Source organism: Lygodium microphyllum, chromosome 19 (assembly GCF_053477565.2).
Source record: "Lygodium microphyllum isolate KBCC chromosome 19, Lygodium_microphyllum_v1.1.10, whole genome shotgun sequence".
NCBI classification, from domain to species: domain Eukaryota; kingdom Viridiplantae; phylum Streptophyta; class Polypodiopsida; order Schizaeales; family Lygodiaceae; genus Lygodium; species Lygodium microphyllum.
In genome coordinates, this window is record NC_141153.1 from 115,600,838 (window position 1) to 115,611,689 (window position 10,852).

A 10,852-nucleotide genomic window follows, 5' to 3' on the forward strand; every position below is an offset into this window, starting at 1 on the left:
AGCAATCGGGTGGTACCACTTCTCCTCCCAAATTTGGGCTAAACAGCAGCTGATACTATACATCGTGGCTGCTGAAAATATATAGAATACCTCACCAACGGGTGCTCTTGCTAGCTCCTGTTTCACATCCTCGAATGCTACCTTACAAGGGTCACCCCATACAAACGAACAGCTAAAGGACAATAAATTTGTAAGCGGCAACGTTCTTTCTGCTAAGGCGTTGATGAATCTACAGTAGTAACCAACCGAAGACAGAAAGCTATGAACTTCCTTCGGAGTGCGAGGTGGACCCATGGCAACTATAACTTTAACCTTCTCGGGGTCTGTCGCAATTCCTACCGAACTGACCACATGACCCAGCAATAGCCCATAAGGTACTCCAAAAACACACTTCCGTGGGTTTAAGGCGATGCAAAATTGTCTACAGCGCTCGAAGCATTTTCTTAAAATGATCAACTGCCTTTCTCTCACGGTGGCAGCCCCTAAATCATCAATAAACACCTTCAACTCTTCAGGGGATATGTCACCGAATGTCTTATCTGCTGTTCGTTGCCACGAACCAGGCGCATTGCATAAACCAAAGGCCATCACATGGTACGCAAAAGTACCAAATACAGTGATAAAAGTTGTTTTCAACTTGTCCTCTTTTGCAATTGCCATTTGGTTGTATCCTGCAAAGCAATCCATAAATGAATATATCTCCCTACCCGCTAATTGATCCAAAATCTGGTCAATAAATGGCAACGGGTAGTAGTCCTTAACTGTCTGCTTATTCAGCTCCCTAAAGTCTACACATAAACGGATTTGATTATTCTTCTTCTTTCTAATCACAACTGGTGAACACCATTCCGTGTGTTGCACAGGAAAAATCAAACCCGCTTTTCGAAGCTTCTGTAACTCTTCAAACAGGCCGTCCCTTAATTCGAAAGGCATACGCCTTACTTTCTGCCGTACAGGACGACTGCCTTCCTTCAACGGGATTGTATGAACAGCAAGACTAGGAGGAATGCCTCTCAACTCATCATAACTCCAGGCAAAGATATCACGGAATTCCTAGATCAAGGCCACATAGTCCTCCCTTTCTGCTGTACTGAGCATAGAACCTAATTTGATTGGCCGCGAATTATCAAGCGTACCAAGGTCTAGCTCGATAACATCTGCATCTCTTATACGATCTTGGCCCTCTATCGGCTCGTTCAAAGTGATCTGATAGATGTCCTCCGTGGTGGATCCCTCTTTGGACTCATCACTCGATGATGTCTCACTGGCAGATAAATCTTCTAATGTCTCCAATTCTGTAGAAGATAGAGGAGCTCTCTCACTCTGCGGGGACTCAGGATAAGCATCAACTACCACACGCTGGGCACCTCTACCGAATATCAGTCGACCGGCGGGTATATCTACTTGGCAGTCCGCTTGCAAGATCCAAGGTCGTCCGAGTAATACTTGGTAACTTGGGCGCCCTGCAAAACGAATCACCCTAAAGTCCAATAGGCATTCTACATTTGCAACAGTGACATGGACCTTAGTAATGCAGCCTTCCGGCTGTCTCAAACTATCATCTGCCATTCTAAGAATTGTGGAAGTATCTTTCTGAATCGCAAGACCCAACCTTTCCATCAGTTCAGAACTCATAATGTTAACAGATGATCCCGTGTCGACAATGGCATAATCTACTAATATCCCATCGACATAGGCTGCAACCCTTGGGCAATGCTTCTCAGCATGCTCAAACCAGTCATCACCAACTCGCGCAATTCCCAAAGGTTCTACGATATAACCGGTACGTAAGATCTTTCTAAATTCCTTACGTACTCCTGGGGAAAGCTTAATAAGCTGTAAAAGGTTCACATCCGGCTTGACTTCGCAAAGAGAGCTCGCCAAATCGAATTCATGATAGTTTGATAGAGCTCGCTTCTCACGCCAAACCATCCGCTCTTTAGGTCGCTGAACTGGCTTTATTGCCTCTTTCTTAACTTTCACCTTCTTCTTTGGTGCTTCCTTATCGGCTTTACTTTCTACGAGCTTCAAAGGTCCCCCTTCCAGGGCAGGATCCAAAACTTGCATTCCTTTGTCACCTTGTTTAGGGTTTCCATCGACAGGCTTATCCTTGTCGGCTCCTCTGCCCTTTTGACCTCTTGTAAGGACAGCTCGCAAATTAGAGGTTTCAGCATCGTTAACGCGTACAGCCTCAATCAAACTAACCCCACTACCACTTGGTAGCTCCTCCACTGTAGTCTTTGGTCGTTGAAGTATTTGTTTAGGCCCGTCCTCTCGCTGGGAATCATTTCCTTGGGCACGATGATTAACAAGCCCTGGTTGCCAACTTCCTCGCTGGAGGGAACTGATCTTACTCCAGTAAGTAGCTGCTAAATGGCCAGATTTTCCACAAATATCGCACTTAACATTTGGGCAATTTCTTGGATAGTGCTGCCCACCACACCATTTGCAACTAAACCTCGAAGGTACACCCTCCTCTGGGTATCTACTTCCTATCAAATTTTGTTTTTTTTAAAGGAAGTTGACATCAACGGCTATTTGCCGATACTGCTCCGTAATCATGTCGGTATAATGCTTCATCATGTCCTTAACCTCGCCAAGAACATTAGAAGAACTCGACTCATAGCCTTGGTCATTACCATGTCGTTCCAACGGCCTAACAATTCGATTAGGTACTGGTTGTTGAGCCACAGGCATGGTGTTAGAATTGACTGCCTGACCTCCACCACTTGAAGCCATTTGACTGCCCGTACGCATTGACATGCTAGGGGGAGCTGGTAATAAAGGGACATTCTGTATCATGTTCCCTCTCCCATTAGGGTTAGCCATCGTTATCCCTTGGCCACTACTGCCATTGGCCATTGGCACATTGTTTCCCAACACTAAACCCATATTCGAATTGCCTCGAGAAGCATAGGCCGCTTGTAGTCGGGATTCCACCTCTTGTGCTCGTGTAATGGCAGTGTCTATATCCCCCAAGGGAACACTACTCAACTGCAATTGGATATTAAAGTCCAAACCATGAAGGAAATATTGCAATTGGGCCGCTGCGGGGATAGGAATAGAGGTGTCCAACTTACGGAAAACCTCTTTTATCTTCTTCGCATAAGCACGAATATCCTCGTGTGGTTCTTGGCGGGTCACATTAAGTACATGCAACCAATATTGCCCACCCCTTTCAGGGGAAAACTCCCTTCGAAAAGCTCCATAAAATGAATCAATATTCAATATGGTTCCGGCTTCTAAACCATGATACCATATAGCGGCTCTTCCTTTGAGAGTCATGTTGAAGAACATCATTAAATGTCTTTCTTCTTGAATGCGACAGTTAAACATCAGCTTTTGAAACTCCCTAATGTGGAGTTCCACATCTTCCTCAACTAACCCATTAAAAATGGGTAGCGGGTAACCTAGAGCCGGCAAATCCGTCGTTCCTGCTGGAATTGCAATAGGCTGCGCCATGACAAGGATTGGATTTGCACTAGGAATAGGGGACGGTGGGGTTACACCTCCCGTACTTGACGTGGATTGGCTTATAGAAGGAAGGGGAGCACTAGAGCTTCCACCTTCTCCTAACTTACTGCTTGTGGTCCTAAGACCACTAGATCCACTCCCTCGTAAGGGTTCAGCACCGCTACGCTTAGGGGAATATCTCCTAAAAATTTCAGCACGTCGCCTAGCTCTTTCGTCTCTTTCTTGCTTTTGGATTTCTGCTAGATGATGCTTATCAATACATAATGGATTAATCTCAGTATCCTTTGGCATAAACTACTAGTTGGTCCCTAAACAACCAAGATTCGAGAACTGCCACTTGTAAGCGGCTCCCGGCAGACGCACCACTGATGGACCTAAAAACAGGCCGGCACTGGCTCATGCACTAGCCGGACCTCGTCACTACGCACAAGACAACCCCTCGGCCTCACGGCCAGGAGCGTCTAAAATCTCTGCCTTCCTAAACATTGCGTTTGTAATACGTTGTCGAAGGGTTTGTGAAAGCAATGTCGCAACCACAGAGATCCTTGACTAATTCCAGGATAGAAGATCAATCAAGCAAGTTCACGTTATACTGGACAATTTATCTGTTCTCTAGGATCTCACATTTAGCATACATATCAACAAAAGCATCTTCATCCAACAAACTGTAAGCAGGTCTTTCTTTCCTATACAACCCTGTATAAGGCAAAATACAATGCTAGAAGAGTCATTATGCCTTTACTGGACCATGCAGTTCATAGATTGTAATGCAAAAGAGAGTTGTTCTTCTTAACAAAATTTTCTGCCTGTGTCATGTCATCTTTTCTGTAAGACACCGTAATTTTAATCTGAAATATTTAAACAGTCATGTAATTTTGCAGTTTTTTTGTGATATTTGTCTGTTTGTAAGTCCATAGTTTGATCTGCTCTCGGGAATAACAATAACTTGCTGTGATTTATTATGATAAGGGCTCACTAACATGCACTGACAAGTCTTGCACAACTGCATTTATCCTCCTTAAATCAAAATGGCCGGACTATTTTCAAGCTGCGCCTCGTTTTCAATTCCATCTTCAACTATGTTCAGGATACGCTTTTGCAGATAGTTGTTTAGACTCACTATAACAATGGATCTCTCGTGCCAGAGCCGGCCCTTCAATCAAAGCTTCATGAATCAGCCAAATCTGTCACATCTGCCATAGAAGTTTCAAAGAACTGCAGAAGGTCGCTTCTCGCATCTTGTAGAACTTGCCGGACATTATCCTCTATGAGGTCCAGAGGTTCAGAGTTTGCTTTAATAGAGCATTTGCCTTCCTCCAATGGCCCTTGTCTCTGCGCACCTTGATTCCTGAAAGTCCTGCCTCGATAGCTCCCCGTTCACAGCAACATTTGTTGGCGAATTTGCTTCTCTTTGTCCGTGTTCACCAGACACATTTGTCACAGTTACGACTGCTTCCAGATCTTCGTGGCCTCATCGTTATATTCATCCTTTTATCCTCCAGCATCTCTACTGCAACGGCCTTGTCTCTTCAACTGGCCATCTTCGCCTACAGGTTAGTGTTTCCTTTCGTTTCTTTGGCATTCCTCTATCACTTTCTGCTATCTTCTTTTTCTTCGAACACACACAAGCAATCATTGGCCTGATTACTTTAATTTGTTTTCATGTTAATTTACTCTCTCGTTCATTCTTCAGTTAATTTTCATCATTGCCATCCGCGTAATCATCCGACGTGCCGTTTTCCTCAATCGTTTTACAATTCAGAAATCATCCCCGACTTTCCTCCTTTTTTTTTATTTTTTAATAGAGTTCACCAATGCTTTATCGTCGCCTCCCAGCTCTTTTGCCCCCAGCTATTTCCGTCGTTTTTCTCCCCTCAAAGCACGGCTCTCCTTTCCCCTAAAGCGCGGCTCTGTCCCGAAAAAAAACAAAAACTCTTGAGTGTTACACAAAAACCACCAGCTTAATGACAGGCCCAACCTCGAAGTCGCATAGATTAGAAGATCTCAATATTTCTTGCCAGCAGCAACCAAAGCAATATGGCTGATGAGATCCACCACTCGGTTGTTGTAGCCCCATTCATTGTCAGATCATGCCACAAACTTCATAAATTTATTTTGTTCAGAGCAATGCCTGCCTTGCATCAAAGATGCTAGACTTCTCATCCCCAACAAAGTCGGTAGAGACCACATCATCCTCAGTATATTCAAGGATCCCTTTCATTAAGCTTTCAGACGCAGCTTTGACTGCTGCCTTAACTTCATCGTAAGAAGCATCTTTTTCCAGTTGGCAAGTTAAATCAACAACTGAAACATTAGGAGTCGAAACTCTAAATGCCATGCCAGTCAACTTGCCATTCAGCGCAGGTAGCACCTTTTCCACTGCCTTTGCAGCACCAGTTGAGCTAGGAATGATGTTTTGTACTGTACTATTTTTCTCCTCGCCAGTCCTTCCTAGAAGAACCATCCACTGTCTTTTGAGTTGCAATAGTTACATAGACCTCAGTCATCAGACCCTCAATAATTCCAAACTCTTGGCGTATAACCTTTGCAAGCGAAGCTAGACAGTTCGTTGAACAACTGGCATTTGATACAATTTGCATCTCTGATTTGTATTTTTCCTCATTAACACCCATCACAACATTGGGGCATCTGCAGAAGGTGCTAATATAATTACTTTCTTTGTAGCTTTTAAAGCACAGACAAGTGTGATACTATCCAGAGGGATATCCTCGTCATGCATTTATTCAAATAGTTGTAATGTCTTCTCTCCTTGACCCAGTTCAACATAGACTGAATACGCAGAGCATAAATGTAATCACAAAAACTAAGTGTGCATAAAGTATGAAATCGCACACACTACTTTCGGGTGGTTTTCACATCTCGAATGCGCAGCAATACGACATCCACCCCCTCTAATCCTGCGCATCCTCCGGATGGGCCAACTACCCATGATCATTATCATCAATATCCACAAACAAATCAATCTCTTCGTTATGCATTTCTGGTAGATCAACAAGATTTTCAGCCATATTATCTGTCTCTTTCATTGGAGTTTCTTGTCGTTGCTCTTCTCTCGAAAATTCTTCCAATGCATAATCCTCATCTTCTCTTTTCTTGAAAATCTTGATTCTTTTTCCAGCAATAGGCACTCTAAGCACTGTTCCATCCAATTCTGTCAGCTCATATGTTGCATTATCAAAGACATGTCTGACTATGTATGGCCCAAACCATCTTTTCACCATCTTCCGAAGTGCAGTATGCTGATTTTCAAGGCTGCTATCAAAGACCAATACCCAATCTCCCTCTTCTATTGCTCTAGGCCGCAAGCGATGCCTGTTATCAAACCTGTCCTTGTTCCTTAGTCTAGCAACTTTCAACCTGTCAATAGCTAGCTGAATATCCTCAGGTCTCCTCTCCAACTGTCGAATCCGAAGAGCCAAAAGCTCCTCTCTCGCCAAATCCTCCTGCCAAGGTAAAACTGACCAAGTCAAAGCACAAGTCTCAATCGGCATAACAGGTTTCTGACCATACATCAACTCTGTAGGCATATATCCTGTAGTAACACTATGAGTCGTACGATCAGCCCATAAAGCAAATGGTAGAAGTCTTGGCCATTCTCCAATCCATCCTCTGCATGCTTTGGCTAATGCTTTCACTATTGGCGGATGCCCTCTTTCACTCTTCCCATTTCCCTCTGGATTGTATGCTGTAGTTAGAGCCAATTTGATTCCTAGCTGAGAGAAAAACTCCCTAGCTTCATCTGCATCCAATTCACCACGATCTGCAGTGATCTTACCCACACAACCATACCTGCAGAAAATTTCCTCCAATAAGAACTTACACACTGCACTAGTGGTCTTCGTTCTCAAAGATCTGCCCTCAACATGATTGGTAAGATCCTCTCTAGCCAAAATAATGTACCTCATCTGCCATAGACCCATAGGCATGGTAACCAAATCAACTACCCACTTATAATGAACGCATAGCGGATAGGTCGGATGAAGCTCATCTCTATGACGCACTACTGAATACATCTGGCAGTCTCTGCAAGTCTCAACAAAGTGAGAAACATCTCTATACATGCCTTTCCACCAATATTTCTCCTTAATTTTCTCATAAGTAGCCCATACTCCTCTATGACCAGCCCAAGGACTCTCATGAAACTCCCTCATCACCTGTAACTGTGTCTCTCTATCGCAGACAACCCGCAAAGGTAATCCGCCTCTTTTCTTCGGATGCTTCCAAAGAAATCCGTCCTTGAGAAAATAACCATAGGCTTTCCTTCTGATCTTCTTGAACTCTTCATCTGTCCATTCATCTCTTTTGCTTAGTGTACTAAGGTACCTGCCAATCTGCAACCAATCTCCAACATAAAGTTCTTCTGTAAAAGCCATAATATCAAAGACATGACAAACATGATCAACCATAGTGGCTAAAATTTCTGCATCATCCTCTTCTGCAAGTAGAGTCTCCTCATCATCATACCTGGCTCTAGACAACATATCTGCCACTGGATTATCCTTCCCTGCTATGTGTTTAAATTCCGGATTTAATGACTTGATGTATGCAATCCATCTCAACATAGCTATATCTGGAGTAGAACAACTCGTAATCATACCAATCAATGGCAAGCAATCTGTCTCTACCATTACTAAAGCTCCAATAAAGTACTCCTTGTCACATTTGAGAGCCGTGACAATCCCCAATAACTCCCTCTTGATTTGCGGATATCTCCTCTGTCTCTCGTTTAGGACTTTCGCCCCAAACCGAATAGCATACCTATTTCCATCTGCATCATCTTGACCCACAGCCCAACCTATGCCAATTGGACTAGTGTCAACTGTCAATAAAATAGGCCTATCACAATTATAATCCGCTTTCCTGAGAGTAGGAGCATTCTGCAATAACTTCTTCAATTTCCGCATGGCTCTAGTGTGGCTCTCATCCCAATAAAATTTCTGCCCCTTTCGAAGCAACTGATACAAACAATCTGCAATGTGTGCAAAATGAGGTATCCAAATCATATAAAACACACAAGCACCAATGAATCTCCGTACCTCAGAAGTGGTAGAACAATACTCTGCAATCTTGCCTATAGCATTCACCTTATCAGGTGAGGGTTTCCTGCCATAATATCCACACATATGCCCAACAATGACAACCTCATTCACTCCAAAAACAGATTTTTGCCCTGAAAGTGTCAAGTTCACTTCTTCTAACCTGGCCAAAATCTTCTCACATGCCGAAATATGATCAGCCACAAAGTGTCTGCATCCCTGCTCATTTAGGCTCTCATTCTTCTCTTCTTCTGCACACCCCTTAATGGGCACATCATCCAAGAAAGGCATAGTAAGCTGAGGTATGTAATCACAAAGGACCTTATGCATGGCATTCATCATATGCGCAACAGAATTAGTGGCACCTTGAGGCAAGGTACACATCCTGACAAGCCCAATAGGAGTTCTCATGGTGGTTATGTCCCTGCTTTCCAAAGCCAGCTGAAACTGATCATAACCAGAATATAAATCACCCAAAGAATAGATGGCACGTCCAGCAAATGCCTCTGCAAACTCATCCACAACTGGACCAATACCAACATTCCTGATAGTAACCCTGTTCACTGGCTGCATGTCCTGAATAAATCGAAGAGTACCATTCTTCTTTGGAACTGTAAACCACCTGTTTGAGTATGGTGCAGATGAAGGCTCAAGGATTCCCATCCTGATTTTCTCATTCAATAAATCAATCAGCTTTGGCAAGTGTGCTTTAGGCACTGGAATAGGTCGGAGATTCCATGGAATATGAGGAATAGTAAAAATAACCATAGGAGCAACAATATCAGGATTCACACATCCAATCTCATGTGGGACAAAAGCAAATCCCCTTCCATGACGCTCAAGCATCTCCTGAAAGCATTGCTTCTCCATGGGTAACAAGAAATCACCATTTCCAATTTTCAATTCAGCAAGTGTCTCTGCTGAAAATTTATGGCCAATATGCTCCGAATTCCTCAAAATTTGCTGTTTAGCAGCCCTTTCTATTTGCTGATCACTGTCAGGTGGAAGCGGTACAGCAACTGGCTTCACCTTCTTATCCACAGTTTTGTATTTCGTGTCAACCCTGGCTTCATTATGCTCTTCTGCATTACATAAACCTTGCTGTAAATCAGCAATTCTGCACTCCAATGGCTGAATATTCTCAACCCTCTACTTTATGGACTGCATAGAAACAACCCCAAACTCTGAATGCTGAAATATTTCAGCAGTAAACTCTGCTGGCCGAAAATTTTCAGCCCTCTGTCTCTCTGAAAGCTGATCATAACCAGCTGGAAACTCTGTTTGCTGAATTTCTTCAACACTCAACACTCTTTGCTGAGTTTCCTCAGCCTCTGACTCAATCTGTGACACAAAATCTGCAATTTCATGAAACATGTCCAGGGATTGCACTAATACATTACCATGACAATTCAGCATATCAGTTTTCAGCATATCTCCCATCTCTGCCATCGTATCTGCACAAATCACACTGTCATACATACCATCTATGTGCTCATCATCCTCCAAAATTCCTGCATTTTTCAAATTTTTCTCCTTCCTGCATATATACTGCCTGGCAGCTCTAGACAATCTAGAAGTCTTCTGATAGCTCATCGAACTGTTTGCTGAAATCCCAACATAACCGGAGGAGAAAACACTGCTGCCAGGAGGCGAGAACTCCAATCTCCTCTCCTCTGTACCACCGTCGTCTCGCGAAACGGCGGTACCTAATGAAAACCCGAATCCCTCACAGCGGGTAAGGGTGCATCTCTGAGAGTATCCCTGTTTCTAACATGGTTCACACATACAGTCATAAACTGAACTGCTCTCATACCATCTTTACTATGAATCCGTGCATAAGCAGATCCATCATCCATGACCTTTGTCTCCATGCGCATCTCTGTAATGAATGGCTGTCCAAGAATTATGGGATAAGAGCATGAATCCTGCACAAAGAAATGAAAATCCTCCTCTACATCACCAATAGAAACCCTGACACTAGGGCAAGCAGCATATAAATCACCTGCAGTGTTATTGGCGGCTCTCATACGCCATCCATGCTCTACATCCATAGGCCATCTGTTACTCTCATAAACTCCACGAACAATGAGATTAATCTCTGAACCATGATCAACCAATGCAACATAAGGCACCTGTTTTTCTCCAATCTTTACCATCGTCTCTGTAGTTGCCCTAGCCCAATGGCTTCGTGAAAAGTGACTACGCGGTATCAAAACAGGCTCATCAATTTCAGCATAATGCATAGGCTGAACCCTCTTCTCTACCTGCGGCAAAACAGAAGCATTATCAACCATAACCTCATCATCATCCTCATCCAACTC

At 43.5% G+C, this 10,852-nt stretch overlaps 1 pseudogene; it reads right to left on the reverse strand.

Moving 5' to 3' along the window:
• Positions 1 to 5,478: 5,478 nt before the first annotated feature.
• LOC148020294 (glyceraldehyde-3-phosphate dehydrogenase GAPCP2, chloroplastic pseudogene) lies at positions 5,479 to 6,214 on the reverse strand (annotated as a pseudogene).
• Between the last annotated feature and the right edge of the window lie 4,638 nt (positions 6,215 to 10,852).